Here is a 17,756-nt window from a genome sequence, read left to right as displayed (position 1 = left end):
GAAATATAATCCAGCCAATTAGCGCCAACAAAAAAAATTGCATGTTTTTGCCCTGTCTCGAACAGGGGACCTTTCGCGTGTTAGGCGAACGTGATAACCACTACACTACAGAAACTTCCCCTTGATACAAAAACCCACCATTGCAGAAACCAAAGTTTGACAAATTTAAAGGCTTTCTTTGTATTAAAAGGAAGACACAGTTCCTTGTTTCTGCCCAGTTTCGAACAGGGGACCTTTCGCGTGTGAGGCGAACGTGATAACCACTACACTACAGAAACTTGGATATTGATTGTTCTGTAACCCGCAAGCCATGCAGAAACGAATTGAGAAATATAATCCAGCCAATTAGCGCCAACAAAAAAAATTGCATGTTTCTGCCCTGTCTCGAACAGGGGACCTTTCGCGTGTGAGGCGAACGTGATAACCACTACACTACAGAAACTTGGATATTGATTGTTCTGCAACCCGCAAGCCATGCAGAAACGAATTGAGAAATATAATCCAGCCAATTAGCGCCAACAAAAAAAATTGCATGTTTTTGCCCTGTCTCGAACAGGGGACCTTTCGCGTGTTAGGCGAACGTGATAACCACTACACTACAGAAACTTCCCCTTGATACAAAAACCCACCATTGCAGAAACCAAAGTTTGACAAATTTAAAGGCTTTCTTTGTATTAAAAGGAAGACACAGTTCCTTGTTTCTGCCCAGTTTCGAACAGGGGACCTTTCGCGTGTGAGGCGAACGTGATAACCACTACACTACAGAAACTTGGATATTGATTGTTCTGTAACCCGCAAGCCATGCAGAAACGAATTGAGAAATATAATCCAGCCAATTAGCGCCAACAAAAAAAATTGCATGTTTCTGCCCTGTCTCGAACAGGGGACCTTTCGCGTGTGAGGCGAACGTGATAACCACTACACTACAGAAACTTGGATATTGATTGTTCTGCAACCCGCAAGCCATGCAGAAACGAATTGAGAAATATAATCCAGCCAATTAGCGCCAACAAAAAAAATTGCATGTTTTTGCCCTGTCTCGAACAGGGGACCTTTCGCGTGTTAGGCGAACGTGATAACCACTACACTACAGAAACTTCCCCTTGATACAAAAACCCACCATTGCAGAAACCAAAGTTTGACAAATTTAAAGGCTTTCTTTGTATTAAAAGGAAGACACAGTTCCTTGTTTCTGCCCAGTTTCGAACAGGGGACCTTTCGCGTGTGAGGCGAACGTGATAACCACTACACTACAGAAACTTGGATATTGATTGTTCTGTAACCCGCAAGCCATGCAGAAACGAATTGAGAAATATAATCCAGCCAATTAGCGCCAACAAAAAAAATTGCATGTTTTTGCCCTGTCTCGAACAGGGGACCTTTCGCGTGTTAGGCGAACGTGATAACCACTACACTACAGAAACTTCCCCTTGATACAAAAACCCACCATTGCAGAAACCAAAGTTTGACAAATTTAAAGGCTTTCTTTGTGTTAAAAGGAAGACACAGTTCCTTGTTTCTGCCCAGTTTCGAACAGGGGACCTTCCACGTGTGAGGCAAACGTGATAACCACTACACTACAGAAACTTGGATATTGATTGTTCTGCAACCCGCAAGCCATGCAGAAACGAATTGAGAAATATAATCCAGCCAATTAGCGCCAACAAAAAAAAATTGCATGTTTCTGCCCTGTCTCGAACAGGGGACCTTTCGCGTGTGAGGCGAACGTGATAACCACTACACTACAGAAACTTGGATATTGATTGTTCTGCAACCCGCAAGCCATGCAGAAACGAATTGAGAAATATAATCCAGCCAATTAGCGCCAACAAAAAAAATTGCATGTTTCTGCCCTGTCTCGATCAGGGGACCTTTCGCGTGTGAGGCGAACGTGATAACCACTACACTACAGAAACTTGGATATTGATTGTTCTGCAACCCGCAAGCCATGCAGAAACGAATTGAGAAATATAATCCAGCCAATTAGCGGCAACAAAAAAAATTGCATGTTTCTGCCCTGTCTCGAACAGGGGACCTTTCGTGTGTGAGGCGAACGTGATAACCACTACACTACAGAAACTTCCCCTTGATACAAAAACCCACCATTGCAGAAACCAAAGTTTGACAAATTTAAAGGATTTCTTTGTGTTAAAAGGAAGACATAGTTCCTTGTTTCTGCCCAGTTTCGAACAGGGGACCTTTCGCGTGTGAGGCGAACGTGATAACCACTACACTACAGAAACTTGGATATTGATTGTTCTGCAACCCGCAAGCCATGCAGAAACGAATTGAGAAATATAATCCAGCCAATTAGCGCCAACAAAAAAAATTGCATGTTTCTGCCCTGTCTCGATCAGGGGACCTTTCGCGTGTGAGGCGAACGTGATAACCACTACACTACAGAAACTTGGATATTGACTGTTCTGCAACCCGCAAGCCATGCAGAAACGAATTGAGAAATATAATCCAGCCAATTAGCGCCAACAAAAAAAATTGCATGTTTTTGCCCTGTCTCGAACAGGGGACCTTTCGCGTGTGAGGCGAACGTGATAACCACTACACTACAGAAACTTGGATATTGATTGTTCTGCAACCCGCAAGCCATGCAGAAACGAATTGAGAAATATAATCCAGCCAATTAGCGCCAACAAAAAAAATTGCATGTTTCTGCCCTGTCTCGATCAGGGGACCTTTCGCGTGTGAGGCGAACGTGATAACCACTACACTACAGAAACTTGGATATTGATTGTTCTGCAACCCGCAAGCCATGCAGAAACGAATTGAGAAATATAATCCAGCCAATTAGCGCCAACAAAAAAAATTGCATGTTTTTGCCCTGTCTCGAACAGGGGACCTTTCGCGTGTGAGGCGAACGTGATAACCACTACACTACAGAAACTTCCCCTTGATACAAAAACCCACCATTGCAGAAACCAAAGTTTGACAAATTTAAAGGCTTTCTTTGTGTTAAAAGGAAGACACAGTTCCTTGTTTCTGCCCAGTTTCGAACAGGGGACCTTTCGCGTGTGAGGCGAACGTGATAACCACTACACTACAGAAACTTGGATATTGATTGTTCTGCAACCCGCAAGCCATGCAGAAACGAATTGAGAAATATAATCCAGCCAATTAGCGCCAACAAAAAAAATTGCATGTTTCTGCCCTGTCTCGAACAGGGGACCTTTCGCGTGTGAGGCGAACGTGATAACCACTACACTACAGAAACTTGGATATTGATTGTTCTGCAACCCGCAAGCCATGCAGAAACGAATTGAGAAATATAATCCAGCCAATTAGCGCCAACAAAAAAAATTGCATGTTTTTGCCCTGTCTCGAACAGGGGACCTTTCGCGTGTTAGGCGAACGTGATAACCACTACACTACAGAAACTTCCCCTTGATACAAAAACCCACCATTGCAGAAACCAAAGTTTGACAAATTTAAAGGCTTTCTTTGTATTAAAAGGAAGACACAGTTCCTTGTTTCTGCCCAGTTTCGAACAGGGGACCTTTCGCGTGTGAGGCGAACGTGATAACCACTGCACTACAGAAACTTGGATATTGATTGTTCTGCAACCCGCAAGCCATGCAGAAACGAATTGAGAAATATAATCCAGCCAATTAGCGCCAACAAAAAAAATTGCATGTTTCTGCCCTGTCTCGATCAGGGGACCTTTCGCGTGTGAGGCGAACGTGATAACCACTACACTACAGAAACTTGGATATTGATTGTTCTGCAACCCGCAAGCCATGCAGAAACGAATTGAGAAATATAATCCAGCCAATTAGCGCCAACAAAAAAAATTGCATGTTTTTGCCCTGTCTCGAACAGGGGACCTTTCGCGTGTTAGGCGAACGTGATAACCACTACACTACAGAAACTTCCCCTTGATACAAAAACCCACCATTGCAGAAACCAAAGTTTGACAAATTTAAAGGCTTTCTTTGTATTAAAAGGAAGACACAGTTCCTTGTTTCTGCCCAGTTTCGAACAGGGGACCTTTCGCGTGTGAGGCGAACGTGATAACCACTGCACTACAGAAACTTGGATATTGATTGTTCTGCAACCCGCAAGCCATGCAGAAACGAATTGAGAAATATAATCCAGCCAATTAGCGCCAACAAAAAAAATTGCATGTTTCTGCCCTGTCTCGATCAGGGGACCTTTCGCGTGTGAGGCGAACGTGATAACCACTACACTACAGAAACTTGGATATTGATTGTTCTGCAACCCGCAAGCCATGCAGAAACGAATTGAGAAATATAATCCAGCCAATTAGCGCCAACAAAAAAAATTGCATGTTTTTGCCCTGTCTCGAACAGGGGACCTTTCGCGTGTGAGGCGAACGTGATAACCACTACACTACAGAAACTTCCCCTTGATACAAAAACCCACCATTGCAGAAACCAAAGTTTGACAAATTTAAAGGCTTTCTTTGTGTTAAAAGGAAGACACAGTTCCTTGTTTCTGCCCAGTTTCGAACAGGGGACCTTTCGCGTGTGAGGCGAACGTGATAACCACTACACTACAGAAACTTGGATATTGATTGTTCTGCAACCCGCAAGCCATGCAGAAACGAATTGAGAAATATAATCCAGCCAATTAGCGCCAACAAAAAAAATTGCATGTTTTTGCCCTGTCTCGAACAGGGGACCTTTCGCGTGTGAGGCGAACGTGATAACCACTACACTACAGAAACTTCCCCTTGATACAAAAACCCACCATTGCAGAAACCAAAGTTTGACAAATTTAAAGGCTTTCTTTGTATTAAAAGGAAGACACAGTTCCTTGTTTCTGCCCAGTTTCGAACAGGGGACCTTTCGCGTGTGAGGCGAACGTGATAACCACTACACTACAGAAACTTGGATATTGATTGTTCTGCAACCCGCAAGCCATGCAGAAACGAATTGAGAAATATAATCCAGCCAATTAGCGGCAACAAAAAAAATTGCATGTTTCTGCCCTGTCTCGAACAGGGGACCTTTCGTGTGTGAGGCGAACGTGATAACCACTACACTACAGAAACTACCCCTTGATACAAAAACCCACCATTGCAGAAACCAAAGTTTGACAAATTTAAAGGATTTCTTTGTGTTAAAAGGAAGACATAGTTCCTTGTTTCTGCCCAGTTTCGAACAGGGGACCTTTCGCGTGTGAGGCGAACGTGATAACCACTACACTACAGAAACTTGGATATTGATTGTTCTGCAACCCGCAAGCCATGCAGAAACGAATTGAGAAATATAATCCAGCCAATTAGCGCCAACAAAAAAAATTGCATGTTTCTGCCCTGTCTCGATCAGGGGACCTTTCGCGTGTGAGGCGAACGTGATAACCACTACACTACAGAAACTTGGATATTGATTGTTCTGCAACCCGCAAGCCATGCAGAAACGAATTGAGAAATATAATCCAGCCAATTAGCGCCAACAAAAAAAATTGCATGTTTTTGTCCTGTCTCGAACAGGGGACCTTTCGCGTGTGAGGCGAACGTGATAACCACTACACTACAGAAACTTCCCCTTGATACAAAAACCCACCATTGCAGAAACCAAAGTTTGACAAATTTAAAGGCTTTCTTTGTGTTAAAAGGAAGACACAGTTCCTTGTTTCTGCCCAGTTTCGAACAGGGGACCTTTCGCGTGTGAGGCGAACGTGATAACCACTACACTACAGAAACTTGGATATTGATTGTTCTGCAACCCGCAAGCCATGCAGAAACGAATTGAGAAATATAATCCAGCCAATTAGCGCCAACAAAAAAAATTGCATGTTTCTGCCCTGTCTCGAACAGGGGACCTTTCGCGTGTGAGGCGAACGTGATAACCACTACACTACAGAAACTTGGATATTGATTGTTCTGCAACCCGCAAGCCATGCAGAAACGAATTGAGAAATATAATCCAGCCAATTAGCGCCAACAAAAAAAATTGCATGTTTTTGCCCTGTCTCGAACAGGGGACCTTTCGCGTGTTAGGCGAAAGTGATAACCACTACACTACAGAAACTTCCCCTTGATACAAAAACCCACCATTGCAGAAACCAAAGTTTGACAAATTTAAAGGCTTTCTTTGTATTAAAAGGAAGACACAGTTCCTTGTTTCTGCCCAGTTTCGAACAGGGGACCTTTCGCGTGTGAGGCGAACGTGATAACCACTACACTACAGAAACTTGGATATTGATTGTTCTGTAACCCGCAAGCCATGCAGAAACGAATTGAGAAATATAATCCAGCCAATTAGCGCCAACAAAAAAAATTGCATGTTTTTGCCCTGTCTCGAACAGGGGACCTTTCGCGTGTTAGGCGAACGTGATAACCACTACACTACAGAAACTACCCCTTGATACAAAAACCCACCATTGCAGAAACCAAAGTTTGACAAATTTAAAGGATTTCTTTGTGTTAAAAGGAAGACATAGTTCCTTGTTTCTGCCCAGTTTCGAACAGGGGACCTTTCGCGTGTGAGGCGAACGTGATAACCACTACACTACAGAAACTTGGATGTTGATTGTTCTGCAACCCGCAAGCCATGCAGAAACGAATTGAGAAATATAATCCAGCCAATTAGCGCCAACAAAAAAAATTGCATGTTTCTGCCCTGTCTCGATCAGGGGACCTTTCGCGTGTGAGGCGAACGTGATAACCACTACACTACAGAAACTTGGATATTGATTGTTCTGCAACCCGCAAGCCATGCAGAAACGAATTGAGAAATATAATCCAGCCAATTAGCGCCAACAAAAAAAATTGCATGTTTTTGCCCTGTCTCGAACAGGGGACCTTTCGCGTGTGAGGCGAACGTGATAACCACTACACTACAGAAACTTCCCCTTGATACAAAAACCCACCATTGCAGAAACCAAAGTTTGACAAATTTAAAGGCTTTCTTTGTGTTAAAAGGAAGACACAGTTCCTTGTTTCTGCCCAGTTTCGAACAGGGGACCTTTCGCGTGTGAGGCGAACGTGATAACCACTACACTACAGAAACTTGGATATTGATTGTTCTGCAACCCGCAAGCCATGCAGAAACGAATTGAGAAATATAATCCAGCCAATTAGCGCCAACAAAAAAAATTGCATGTTTTTGCCCTGTCTCGAACAGGGGACCTTTCGCGTGTGAGGCGAACGTGATAACCACTACACTACAGAAACTTCCCCTTGATACAAAAACCCACCATTGCAGAAACCAAAGTTTGACAAATTTAAAGGCTTTCTTTGTATTAAAAGGAAGACACAGTTCCTTGTTTCTGCCCAGTTTCGAACAGGGGACCTTTCGCGTGTGAGGCGAACGTGATAACCACTACACTACAGAAACTTGGATATTGATTGTTCTGCAACCCGCAAGCCATGCAGAAACGAATTGAGAAATATAATCCAGCCAATTAGCGGCAACAAAAAAAATTGCATGTTTCTGCCCTGTCTCGAACAGGGGACCTTTCGTGTGTGAGGCGAACGTGATAACCACTACACTACAGAAACTACCCCTTGATACAAAAACCCACCATTGCAGAAACCAAAGTTTGACAAATTTAAAGGATTTCTTTGTGTTAAAAGGAAGACATAGTTCCTTGTTTCTGCCCAGTTTCGAACAGGGGACCTTTCGCGTGTGAGGCGAACGTGATAACCACTACACTACAGAAACTTGGATATTGATTGTTCTGCAACCCGCAAGCCATGCAGAAACGAATTGAGAAATATAATCCAGCCAATTAGCGCCAACAAAAAAAATTGCATGTTTCTGCCCTGTCTCGATCAGGGGACCTTTCGCGTGTGAGGCGAACGTGATAACCACTACACTACAGAAACTTGGATATTGATTGTTCTGCAACCCGCAAGCCATGCAGAAACGAATTGAGAAATATAATCCAGCCAATTAGCGCCAACAAAAAAAATTGCATGTTTTTGTCCTGTCTCGAACAGGGGACCTTTCGCGTGTGAGGCGAACGTGATAACCACTACACTACAGAAACTTCCCCTTGATACAAAAACCCACCATTGCAGAAACCAAAGTTTGACAAATTTAAAGGCTTTCTTTGTGTTAAAAGGAAGACACAGTTCCTTGTTTCTGCCCAGTTTCGAACAGGGGACCTTTCGCGTGTGAGGCGAACGTGATAACCACTACACTACAGAAACTTGGATATTGATTGTTCTGCAACCCGCAAGCCATGCAGAAACGAATTGAGAAATATAATCCAGCCAATTAGCGCCAACAAAAAAAATTGCATGTTTCTGCCCTGTCTCGAACAGGGGACCTTTCGCGTGTGAGGCGAACGTGATAACCACTACACTACAGAAACTTGGATATTGATTGTTCTGCAACCCGCAAGCCATGCAGAAACGAATTGAGAAATATAATCCAGCCAATTAGCGCCAACAAAAAAAATTGCATGTTTTTGCCCTGTCTCGAACAGGGGACCTTTCGCGTGTTAGGCGAAAGTGATAACCACTACACTACAGAAACTTCCCCTTGATACAAAAACCCACCATTGCAGAAACCAAAGTTTGACAAATTTAAAGGCTTTCTTTGTATTAAAAGGAAGACACAGTTCCTTGTTTCTGCCCAGTTTCGAACAGGGGACCTTTCGCGTGTGAGGCGAACGTGATAACCACTACACTACAGAAACTTGGATATTGATTGTTCTGTAACCCGCAAGCCATGCAGAAACGAATTGAGAAATATAATCCAGCCAATTAGCGCCAACAAAAAAAATTGCATGTTTTTGCCCTGTCTCGAACAGGGGACCTTTCGCGTGTTAGGCGAACGTGATAACCACTACACTACAGAAACTACCCCTTGATACAAAAACCCACCATTGCAGAAACCAAAGTTTGACAAATTTAAAGGATTTCTTTGTGTTAAAAGGAAGACATAGTTCCTTGTTTCTGCCCAGTTTCGAACAGGGGACCTTTCGCGTGTGAGGCGAACGTGATAACCACTACACTACAGAAACTTGGATGTTGATTGTTCTGCAACCCGCAAGCCATGCAGAAACGAATTGAGAAATATAATCCAGCCAATTAGCGCCAACAAAAAAAATTGCATGTTTCTGCCCTGTCTCGATCAGGGGACCTTTCGCGTGTGAGGCGAACGTGATAACCACTACACTACAGAAACTTGGATATTGATTGTTCTGCAACCCGCAAGCCATGCAGAAACGAATTGAGAAATATAATCCAGCCAATTAGCGCCAACAAAAAAAATTGCATGTTTTTGCCCTGTCTCGAACAGGGGACCTTTCGCGTGTGAGGCGAACGTGATAACCACTACACTACAGAAACTTCCCCTTGATACAAAAACCCACCATTGCAGAAACCAAAGTTTGACAAATTTAAAGGCTTTCTTTGTGTTAAAAGGAAGACACAGTTCCTTGTTTCTGCCCAGTTTCGAACAGGGGACCTTCCGCGTGTGAGGCAAACGTGATAACCACTACACTACAGAAACTTGGATATTGATTGTTCTGCAACCCGCAAGCCATGCAGAAACGAATTGAGAAATATAATCCAGCCAATTAGCGCCAACAAAAAAAATTGCATGTTTCTGCCCTGTCTCGATCAGGGGACCTTTCGCGTGTGAGGCGAACGTGATAACCACTACACTACAGAAACTTGGATATTGATTGTTCTGCAACCCGCAAGCCATGCAGAAACGAATTGAGAAATATAATCCAGCCAATTAGCGGCAACAAAAAAAATTGCATGTTTCTGCCCTGTCTCGAACAGGGGACCTTTCGTGTGTGAGGCGAACGTGATAACCACTACACTACAGAAACTTCCCCTTGATACAAAAACCCACCATTGCAGAAACCAAAGTTTGACAAATTTAAAGGATTTCTTTGTGTTAAAAGGAAGACATAGTTCCTTGTTTCTGCCCAGTTTCGAACAGGGGACCTTTCGCGTGTGAGGCGAACGTGATAACCACTACACTACAGAAACTTGGATATTGATTGTTCTGCAACCCGCAAGCCATGCAGAAACGAATTGAGAAATATAATCCAGCCAATTAGCGCCAACAAAAAAAATTGCATGTTTCTGCCCTGTCTCGATCAGGGGACCTTTCGCGTGTGAGGCGAACGTGATAACCACTACACTACAGAAACTTGGATATTGATTGTTCTGCAACCCGCAAGCCATGCAGAAACGAATTGAGAAATATAATCCAGCCAATTAGCGCCAACAAAAAAAATTGCATGTTTTTGCCCTGTCTCGAACAGGGGACCTTTCGCGTGTGAGGCGAACGTGATAACCACTACACTACAGAAACTTGGATATTGATTGTTCTGCAACCCGCAAGCCATGCAGAAACGAATTGAGAAATATAATCCAGCCAATTAGCGCCAACAAAAAAAATTGCATGTTTCTGCCCTGTCTCGATCAGGGGACCTTTCGCGTGTGAGGCGAACGTGATAACCACTACACTACAGAAACTTGGATATTGATTGTTCTGCAACCCGCAAGCCATGCAGAAACGAATTGAGAAATATAATCCAGCCAATTAGCGCCAACAAAAAAAATTGCATGTTTTTGCCCTGTCTCGAACAGGGGACCTTTCGCGTGTGAGGCGAACGTGATAACCACTACACTACAGAAACTTCCCCTTGATACAAAAACCCACCATTGCAGAAACCAAAGTTTGACAAATTTAAAGGATTTCTTTGTGTTAAAAGGAAGACATAGTTCCTTGTTTCTGCCCAGTTTCGAACAGGGGACCTTTCGCGTGTGAGGCGAACGTGATAACCACTACACTACAGAAACTTGGATATTGATTGTTCTGCAACCCGCAAGCCATGCAGAAACGAATTGAGAAATATAATCCAGCCAATTAGCGCCAACAAAAAAAATTGCATGTTTCTGCCCTGTCTCGATCAGGGGACCTTTCGCGTGTGAGGCGAACGTGATAACCACTACACTACAGAAACTTGGATATTGATTGTTCTGCAACCCGCAAGCCATGCAGAAACGAATTGAGAAATATAATCCAGCCAATTAGCGCCAACAAAAAAAATTGCATGTTTTTGCCCTGTCTCGAACAGGGGACCTTTCGCGTGTGAGGCGAACGTGATAACCACTACACTACAGAAACTTCCCCTTGATACAAAAACCCACCATTGCAGAAACCAAAGTTTGACAAATTTAAAGGCTTTCTTTGTGTTAAAAGGAAGACACAGTTCCTTGTTTCTGCCCAGTTTCGAACAGGGGACCTTTCGCGTGTGAGGCGAACGTGATAACCACTACACTACAGAAACTTCCCCTTGATACAAAAACCCACCATTGCAGAAACCAAAGTTTGACAAATTTAAAGGATTTCTTTGTGTTAAAAGGAAGACATAGTTCCTTGTTTCTGCCCAGTTTCGAACAGGGGACCTTTCGCGTGTGAGGCGAACGTGATAACCACTACACTACAGAAACTTGGATATTGATTGTTCTGCAACCCGCAAGCCATGCAGAAACGAATTGAGAAATATAATCCAGCCAATTAGCGCCAACAAAAAAAATTGCATGTTTCTGCCCTGTCTCGATCAGGGGACCTTTCGCGTGTGAGGCGAACGTGATAACCACTACACTACAGAAACTTGGACATTGATTGTTCTGCAACCCGCAAGCCATGCAGAAACGAATTGAGAAATATAATCCAGCCAATTAGCGCCAACAAAAAAAATTGCATGTTTCTGCCCTGTCTCGAACAGGGGACCTTTCGTGTGTGAGGCGAACGTGATAACCACTACACTACAGAAACTTCCCCTTGATACAAAAACCCACCATTGCAGAAACCAAAGTTTGACAAATTTAAAGGCTTTCTTTGTGTTAAAAGGAAGACACAGTTCCTTGTTTCTGCCCAGTTTCGAACAGGGGACCTTCCGCGTGTGAGGCAAACGTGATAACCACTACACTACAGAAACTTGGATATTGATTGTTCTGCAACCCGCAAGCCATGCAGAAACGAATTGAGAAATATAATCCAGCCAATTAGCGCCAACAAAAAAAAATTGCATGTTTCTGCCCTGTCTCGAACAGGGGACCTTTCGCGTGTGAGGCGAACGTGATAACCACTACACTACAGAAACTTGGATATTGATTGTTCTGCAACCCGCAAGCCATGCAGAAACGAATTGAGAAATATAATCCAGCCAATTAGCGGCAACAAAAAAAATTGCATGTTTCTGCCCTGTCTCGAACAGGGGACCTTTCGTGTGTGAGGCGAACGTGATAACCACTACACTACAGAAACTTCCCCTTGATACAAAAACCCACCATTGCAGAAACCAAAGTTTGACAAATTTAAAGGATTTCTTTGTGTTAAAAGGAAGACATAGTTCCTTGTTTCTGCCCAGTTTCGAACAGGGGACCTTCCGCGTGTGAGGCAAACGTGATAACCACTACACTACAGAAACTTGGATATTGATTGTTCTGCAACCCGCAAGCCATGCAGAAACGAATTGAGAAATATAATCCAGCCAATTAGCGCCAACAAAAAAAATTGCATGTTTCTGCCCTGTCTCGATCAGGGGACCTTTCGCGTGTGAGGCGAACGTGATAACCACTACACTACAGAAACTTGGATATTGATTGTTCTGCAACCCGCAAGCCATGCAGAAACGAATTGAGAAATATAATCCAGCCAATTAGCGCCAACAAAAAAAATTGCATGTTTTTGCCCTGTCTCGAACAGGGGACCTTTCGCGTGTGAGGCGAACGTGATAACCACTACACTACAGAAACTTCCCCTTGATACAAAAACCCACCATTGCAGAAACCAAAGTTTGACAAATTTAAAGGCTTTCTTTGTGTTAAAAGGAAGACACAGTTCCTTGTTTCTGCCCAGTTTCGAACAGGGGACCTTCCGCGTGTGAGGCAAACGTGATAACCACTACACTACAGAAACTTGGATATTGATTGTTCTGCAACCCGCAAGCCATGCAGAAACGAATTGAGAAATATAATCCAGCCAATTAGCGCCAACAAAAAAAAATTGCATGTTTCTGCCCTGTCTCGAACAGGGGACCTTTCGCGTGTGAGGCGAACGTGATAACCACTACACTACAGAAACTTGGATATTGATTGTTCTGCAACCCGCAAGCCATGCAGAAACGAATTGAGAAATATAATCCAGCCAATTAGCGGCAACAAAAAAAATTGCATGTTTCTGCCCTGTCTCGAACAGGGGACCTTTCGCGTGTGAGGCGAACGTGATAACCACTACACTACAGAAACTTGGATATTGATTGTTCTGCAACCCGCAAGCCATGCAGAAACGAATTGAGAAATATAATCCAGCCAATTAGCGGCAACAAAAAAAATTGCATGTTTCTGCCCTGTCTCGAACAGGGGACCTTTCGTGTGTGAGGCGAACGTGATAACCACTACACTACAGAAACTTCCCCTTGATACAAAAACCCACCATTGCAGAAACCAAAGTTTGACAAATTTAAAGGATTTCTTTGTGTTAAAAGGAAGACATAGTTCCTTGTTTCTGCCCAGTTTCGAACAGGGGACCTTTCGCGTGTGAGGCGAACGTGATAACCACTACACTACAGAAACTTGGATATTGATTGTTCTGCAACCCGCAAGCCATGCAGAAACGAATTGAGAAATATAATCCAGCCAATTAGCGCCAACAAAAAAAATTGCATGTTTCTGCCCTGTCTCGATCAGGGGACCTTTCGCGTGTGAGGCGAACGTGATAACCACTACACTACAGAAACTTGGATATTGATTGTTCTGCAACCCGCAAGCCATGCAGAAACGAATTGAGAAATATAATCCAGCCAATTAGCGCCAACAAAAAAAATTGCATGTTTTTGCCCTGTCTCGAACAGGGGACCTTTCGCGTGTGAGGCGAACGTGATAACCACTACACTACAGAAACTTCCCCTTGATACAAAAACCCACCATTGCAGAAACCAAAGTTTGACAAATTTAAAGGCTTTCTTTGTGTTAAAAGGAAGACACAGTTCCTTGTTTCTGCCCAGTTTCGAACAGGGGACCTTTCGCGTGTGAGGCGAACGTGATAACCACTACACTACAGAAACTTGGATATTGATTGTTCTGCAACCCGCAAGCCATGCAGAAACGAATTGAGAAATATAATCCAGCCAATTAGCGCCAACAAAAAAAATTGCATGTTTCTGCCCTGTCTCGAACAGGGGACCTTTCGCGTGTGAGGCGAACGTGATAACCACTACACTACAGAAACTTGGATATTGATTGTTCTGCAACCCGCAAGCCATGCAGAAACGAATTGAGAAATATAATCCAGCCAATTAGCGCCAACAAAAAAAATTGCATGTTTTTGCCCTGTCTCGAACAGGGGACCTTTCGCGTGTTAGGCGAACGTGATAACCACTACACTACAGAAACTTCCCCTTGATACAAAAACCCACCATTGCAGAAACCAAAGTTTGACAAATTTAAAGGCTTTCTTTGTATTAAAAGGAAGACACAGTTCCTTGTTTCTGCCCAGTTTCGAACAGGGGACCTTTCGCGTGTGAGGCGAACGTGATAACCACTACACTACAGAAACTTGGATATTGATTGTTCTGCAACCCGCAAGCCATGCAGAAACGAATTGAGAAATATAATCCAGCCAATTAGCGGCAACAAAAAAAATTGCATGTTTCTGCCCTGTCTCGAACAGGGGACCTTTCGTGTGTGAGGCGAACGTGATAACCACTACACTACAGAAACTTCCCCTTGATACAAAAACCCACCATTGCAGAAACCAAAGTTTGACAAATTTAAAGGATTTCTTTGTGTTAAAAGGAAGACATAGTTCCTTGTTTCTGCCCAGTTTCGAACAGGGGACCTTTCGCGTGTGAGGCGAACGTGATAACCACTACACTACAGAAACTTGGATATTGATTGTTCTGCAACCCGCAAGCCATGCAGAAACGAATTGAGAAATATAATCCAGCCAATTAGCGCCAACAAAAAAAATTGCATGTTTCTGCCCTGTCTCGATCAGGGGACCTTTCGCGTGTGAGGCGAACGTGATAACCACTACACTACAGAAACTTGGATATTGATTGTTCTGCAACCCGCAAGCCATGCAGAAACGAATTGAGAAATATAATCCAGCCAATTAGCGCCAACAAAAAAAATTGCATGTTTTTGCCCTGTCTCGAACAGGGGACCTTTCGCGTGTGAGGCGAACGTGATAACCACTACACTACAGAAACTTCCCCTTGATACAAAAACCCACCATTGCAGAAACCAAAGTTTGACAAATTTAAAGGCTTTCTTTGTGTTAAAAGGAAGACACAGTTCCTTGTTTCTGCCCAGTTTCGAACAGGGGACCTTTCGCGTGTGAGGCGAACGTGATAACCACTACACTACAGAAACTTGGATATTGATTGTTCTGCAACCCGCAAGCCATGCAGAAACGAATTGAGAAATATAATCCAGCCAATTAGCGCCAACAAAAAAAATTGCATGTTTCTGCCCTGTCTCGAACAGGGGACCTTTCGTGTGTGAGGCGAACGTGATAACCACTACACTACAGAAACTTCCCCTTGATACAAAAACCCACCATTGCAGAAACCAAAGTTTGACAAATTTAAAGGATTTCTTTGTGTTAAAAGGAAGACATAGTTCCTTGTTTCTGCCCAGTTTCGAACAGGGGACCTTTCGCGTGTGAGGCGAACGTGATAACCACTACACTACAGAAACTTGGATATTGATTGTTCTGCAACCCGCAAGCCATGCAGAAACGAATTGAGAAATATAATCCAGCCAATTAGCGCCAACAAAAAAAATTGCATGTTTCTGCCCTGTCTCGATCAGGGGACCTTTCGCGTGTGAGGCGAACGTGATAACCACTACACTACAGAAACTTGGATATTGATTGTTCTGCAACCCGCAAGCCATGCAGAAACGAATTGAGAAATATAATCCAGCCAATTAGCGCCAACAAAAAAAATTGCATGTTTTTGCCCTGTCTCGAACAGGGGACCTTTCGCGTGTGAGGCGAACGTGATAACCACTACACTACAGAAACTTCCCCTTGATACAAAAACCCACCATTGCAGAAACCAAAGTTTGACAAATTTAAAGGCTTTCTTTGTGTTAAAAGGAAGACACAGTTCCTTGTTTCTGCCCAGTTTCGAACAGGGGACCTTTCGCGTGTGAGGCGAACGTGATAACCACTACACTACAGAAACTTGGATATTGATTGTTCTGCAACCCGCAAGCCATGCAGAAACGAATTGAGAAATATAATCCAGCCAATTAGCGCCAACAAAAAAAATTGCATGTTTTTGCCCTGTCTCGAACAGGGGACCTTTCGCGTGTGAGGCAAACGTGATAACCACTACACTACAGAAACTTCCCCTTGATACAAAAACCCACCATTGCAGAAACCAAAGTTTGACAAATTTAAAGGCTTTCTTTGTGTTAAAAGGAAGACACAGTTCCTTGTTTCTGCCCAGTTTCGAACAGGGGACCTTTCGCGTGTGAGGCGAACGTGATAACCACTACACTACAGAAACTTGGATATTGATTGTTCTGCAACCCGCAAGCCATGCAGAAACGAATTGAGAAATATAATCCAGCCAATTAGCGCCAACAAAAAAAATTGCATGTTTTTGCCCTGTCTCGAACAGGGGACCTTTCGCGTGTGAGGCGAACGTGATAACCACTACACTACAGAAACTTGGATATTGATTGTTCTGCAACCCGCAAGCCATGCAGAAACGAATTGAGAAATATAATCCAGCCAATTAGCGCCAACAAAAAAAATTGCATGTTTCTGCCCTGTCTCGAACAGGGGACCTTTCGTGTGTGAGGCGAACGTGATAACCACTACACTACAGAAACTTCCCCTTGATACAAAAACCCACCATTGCAGAAACCAAAGTTTGACAAATTTAAAGGATTTCTTTGTGTTAAAAGGAAGACATAGTTCCTTGTTTCTGCCCAGTTTCGAACAGGGGACCTTTCGCGTGTGAGGCGAACGTGATAACCACTACACTACAGAAACTTGGATATTGATTGTTCTGCAACCCGCAAGCCATGCAGAAACGAATTGAGAAATATAATCCAGCCAATTAGCGCCAACAAAAAAAATTGCATGTTTCTGCCCTGTCTCGATCAGGGGACCTTTCGCGTGTGAGGCGAACGTGATAACCACTACACTACAGAAACTTGGATATTGATTGTTCTGCAACCCGCAAGCCATGCAGAAACGAATTGAGAAATATAATCCAGCCAATTAGCGCCAACAAAAAAAATTGCATGTTTTTGCCCTGTCTCGAACAGGGGACCTTTCGCGTGTGAGGCGAACGTGATAACCACTACACTACAGAAACTTCCCCTTGATACAAAAACCCACCATTGCAGAAACCAAAGTTTGACAAATTTAAAGGCTTTCTTTGTGTTAAAAGGAAGACACAGTTCCTTGTTTCTGCCCAGTTTCGAACAGGGGACCTTTCGCGTGTGAGGCGAACGTGATAACCACTACACTACAGAAACTTGGATATTGATTGTTCTGCAACCCGCAAGCCATGCAGAAACGAATTGAGAAATATAATCCAGCCAATTAGCGCCAACAAAAAAAATTGCATGTTTTTGCCCTGTCTCGAACAGGGGACCTTTCGCGTGTGAGGCAAACGTGATAACCACTACACTACAGAAACTTCCCCTTGATACAAAAACCCACCATTGCAGAAACCAAAGTTTGACAAATTTAAAGGCTTTCTTTGTGTTAAAAGGAAGACACAGTTCCTTGTTTCTGCCCAGTTTCGAACAGGGGACCTTTCGCGTG

The 17,756-nt window shown here is 43.4% G+C and overlaps 29 non-coding genes across 29 annotated transcripts; all 29 read right to left on the bottom strand.

Moving 5' to 3' along the window:
• Positions 1 to 369: 369 nt before the first annotated feature.
• On the bottom strand, positions 370 to 442 carry TRNAV-CAC (transfer RNA valine (anticodon CAC)). Its single transcript has one exon. It is a non-coding gene; the product is annotated as a tRNA-Val (tRNA).
• Positions 443 to 860: 418 nt separating this feature from the next.
• TRNAV-CAC (transfer RNA valine (anticodon CAC)) lies at positions 861 to 933 on the bottom strand. Its single transcript has one exon. It is a non-coding gene; the product is annotated as a tRNA-Val (tRNA).
• Positions 934 to 1,679: 746 nt separating this feature from the next.
• Positions 1,680 to 1,752, bottom strand: TRNAV-CAC (transfer RNA valine (anticodon CAC)). Its single transcript has one exon. It is a non-coding gene; the product is annotated as a tRNA-Val (tRNA).
• A 91-nt stretch (positions 1,753 to 1,843) lies between these two features.
• TRNAV-CAC (transfer RNA valine (anticodon CAC)) lies at positions 1,844 to 1,916 on the bottom strand. Its single transcript has one exon. It is a non-coding gene; the product is annotated as a tRNA-Val (tRNA).
• A 418-nt stretch (positions 1,917 to 2,334) lies between these two features.
• On the bottom strand, positions 2,335 to 2,407 carry TRNAV-CAC (transfer RNA valine (anticodon CAC)). The gene has a single exon. It is a non-coding gene; the product is annotated as a tRNA-Val (tRNA).
• Positions 2,408 to 2,662: 255 nt separating this feature from the next.
• Positions 2,663 to 2,735, bottom strand: TRNAV-CAC (transfer RNA valine (anticodon CAC)). The gene has a single exon. It is a non-coding gene; the product is annotated as a tRNA-Val (tRNA).
• A 418-nt stretch (positions 2,736 to 3,153) lies between these two features.
• Positions 3,154 to 3,226, bottom strand: TRNAV-CAC (transfer RNA valine (anticodon CAC)). The gene has a single exon. It is a non-coding gene; the product is annotated as a tRNA-Val (tRNA).
• Positions 3,227 to 3,644: 418 nt separating this feature from the next.
• Positions 3,645 to 3,717, bottom strand: TRNAV-CAC (transfer RNA valine (anticodon CAC)). The gene has a single exon. It is a non-coding gene; the product is annotated as a tRNA-Val (tRNA).
• Positions 3,718 to 4,135: 418 nt separating this feature from the next.
• TRNAV-CAC (transfer RNA valine (anticodon CAC)) lies at positions 4,136 to 4,208 on the bottom strand. Its single transcript has one exon. It is a non-coding gene; the product is annotated as a tRNA-Val (tRNA).
• A 1,072-nt stretch (positions 4,209 to 5,280) lies between these two features.
• On the bottom strand, positions 5,281 to 5,353 carry TRNAV-CAC (transfer RNA valine (anticodon CAC)). Its single transcript has one exon. It is a non-coding gene; the product is annotated as a tRNA-Val (tRNA).
• A 418-nt stretch (positions 5,354 to 5,771) lies between these two features.
• On the bottom strand, positions 5,772 to 5,844 carry TRNAV-CAC (transfer RNA valine (anticodon CAC)). The gene has a single exon. It is a non-coding gene; the product is annotated as a tRNA-Val (tRNA).
• Positions 5,845 to 6,589: 745 nt separating this feature from the next.
• On the bottom strand, positions 6,590 to 6,662 carry TRNAV-CAC (transfer RNA valine (anticodon CAC)). The gene has a single exon. It is a non-coding gene; the product is annotated as a tRNA-Val (tRNA).
• Positions 6,663 to 7,734: 1,072 nt separating this feature from the next.
• On the bottom strand, positions 7,735 to 7,807 carry TRNAV-CAC (transfer RNA valine (anticodon CAC)). Its single transcript has one exon. It is a non-coding gene; the product is annotated as a tRNA-Val (tRNA).
• Positions 7,808 to 8,225: 418 nt separating this feature from the next.
• Positions 8,226 to 8,298, bottom strand: TRNAV-CAC (transfer RNA valine (anticodon CAC)). The gene has a single exon. It is a non-coding gene; the product is annotated as a tRNA-Val (tRNA).
• Positions 8,299 to 9,043: 745 nt separating this feature from the next.
• Positions 9,044 to 9,116, bottom strand: TRNAV-CAC (transfer RNA valine (anticodon CAC)). Its single transcript has one exon. It is a non-coding gene; the product is annotated as a tRNA-Val (tRNA).
• Positions 9,117 to 9,534: 418 nt separating this feature from the next.
• Positions 9,535 to 9,607, bottom strand: TRNAV-CAC (transfer RNA valine (anticodon CAC)). The gene has a single exon. It is a non-coding gene; the product is annotated as a tRNA-Val (tRNA).
• Positions 9,608 to 10,025: 418 nt separating this feature from the next.
• TRNAV-CAC (transfer RNA valine (anticodon CAC)) lies at positions 10,026 to 10,098 on the bottom strand. The gene has a single exon. It is a non-coding gene; the product is annotated as a tRNA-Val (tRNA).
• A 255-nt stretch (positions 10,099 to 10,353) lies between these two features.
• TRNAV-CAC (transfer RNA valine (anticodon CAC)) lies at positions 10,354 to 10,426 on the bottom strand. Its single transcript has one exon. It is a non-coding gene; the product is annotated as a tRNA-Val (tRNA).
• Positions 10,427 to 10,844: 418 nt separating this feature from the next.
• On the bottom strand, positions 10,845 to 10,917 carry TRNAV-CAC (transfer RNA valine (anticodon CAC)). Its single transcript has one exon. It is a non-coding gene; the product is annotated as a tRNA-Val (tRNA).
• A 581-nt stretch (positions 10,918 to 11,498) lies between these two features.
• TRNAV-CAC (transfer RNA valine (anticodon CAC)) lies at positions 11,499 to 11,571 on the bottom strand. The gene has a single exon. It is a non-coding gene; the product is annotated as a tRNA-Val (tRNA).
• A 419-nt stretch (positions 11,572 to 11,990) lies between these two features.
• On the bottom strand, positions 11,991 to 12,063 carry TRNAV-CAC (transfer RNA valine (anticodon CAC)). Its single transcript has one exon. It is a non-coding gene; the product is annotated as a tRNA-Val (tRNA).
• Positions 12,064 to 12,481: 418 nt separating this feature from the next.
• Positions 12,482 to 12,554, bottom strand: TRNAV-CAC (transfer RNA valine (anticodon CAC)). Its single transcript has one exon. It is a non-coding gene; the product is annotated as a tRNA-Val (tRNA).
• Positions 12,555 to 12,973: 419 nt separating this feature from the next.
• Positions 12,974 to 13,046, bottom strand: TRNAV-CAC (transfer RNA valine (anticodon CAC)). The gene has a single exon. It is a non-coding gene; the product is annotated as a tRNA-Val (tRNA).
• A 91-nt stretch (positions 13,047 to 13,137) lies between these two features.
• Positions 13,138 to 13,210, bottom strand: TRNAV-CAC (transfer RNA valine (anticodon CAC)). Its single transcript has one exon. It is a non-coding gene; the product is annotated as a tRNA-Val (tRNA).
• Positions 13,211 to 13,628: 418 nt separating this feature from the next.
• On the bottom strand, positions 13,629 to 13,701 carry TRNAV-CAC (transfer RNA valine (anticodon CAC)). Its single transcript has one exon. It is a non-coding gene; the product is annotated as a tRNA-Val (tRNA).
• Positions 13,702 to 14,119: 418 nt separating this feature from the next.
• TRNAV-CAC (transfer RNA valine (anticodon CAC)) lies at positions 14,120 to 14,192 on the bottom strand. The gene has a single exon. It is a non-coding gene; the product is annotated as a tRNA-Val (tRNA).
• Positions 14,193 to 14,937: 745 nt separating this feature from the next.
• Positions 14,938 to 15,010, bottom strand: TRNAV-CAC (transfer RNA valine (anticodon CAC)). Its single transcript has one exon. It is a non-coding gene; the product is annotated as a tRNA-Val (tRNA).
• Positions 15,011 to 15,755: 745 nt separating this feature from the next.
• On the bottom strand, positions 15,756 to 15,828 carry TRNAV-CAC (transfer RNA valine (anticodon CAC)). The gene has a single exon. It is a non-coding gene; the product is annotated as a tRNA-Val (tRNA).
• Positions 15,829 to 17,064: 1,236 nt separating this feature from the next.
• TRNAV-CAC (transfer RNA valine (anticodon CAC)) lies at positions 17,065 to 17,137 on the bottom strand. The gene has a single exon. It is a non-coding gene; the product is annotated as a tRNA-Val (tRNA).
• Between the last annotated feature and the right edge of the window lie 619 nt (positions 17,138 to 17,756).

The sequence above is a fragment of the Rhinoderma darwinii genome, chromosome 4, assembly GCF_050947455.1.
Source record: "Rhinoderma darwinii isolate aRhiDar2 chromosome 4, aRhiDar2.hap1, whole genome shotgun sequence".
Classification (NCBI taxonomy): domain Eukaryota; kingdom Metazoa; phylum Chordata; class Amphibia; order Anura; family Rhinodermatidae; genus Rhinoderma; species Rhinoderma darwinii.
This window is presented reverse-complemented; position numbering and strand designations above follow the sequence as displayed.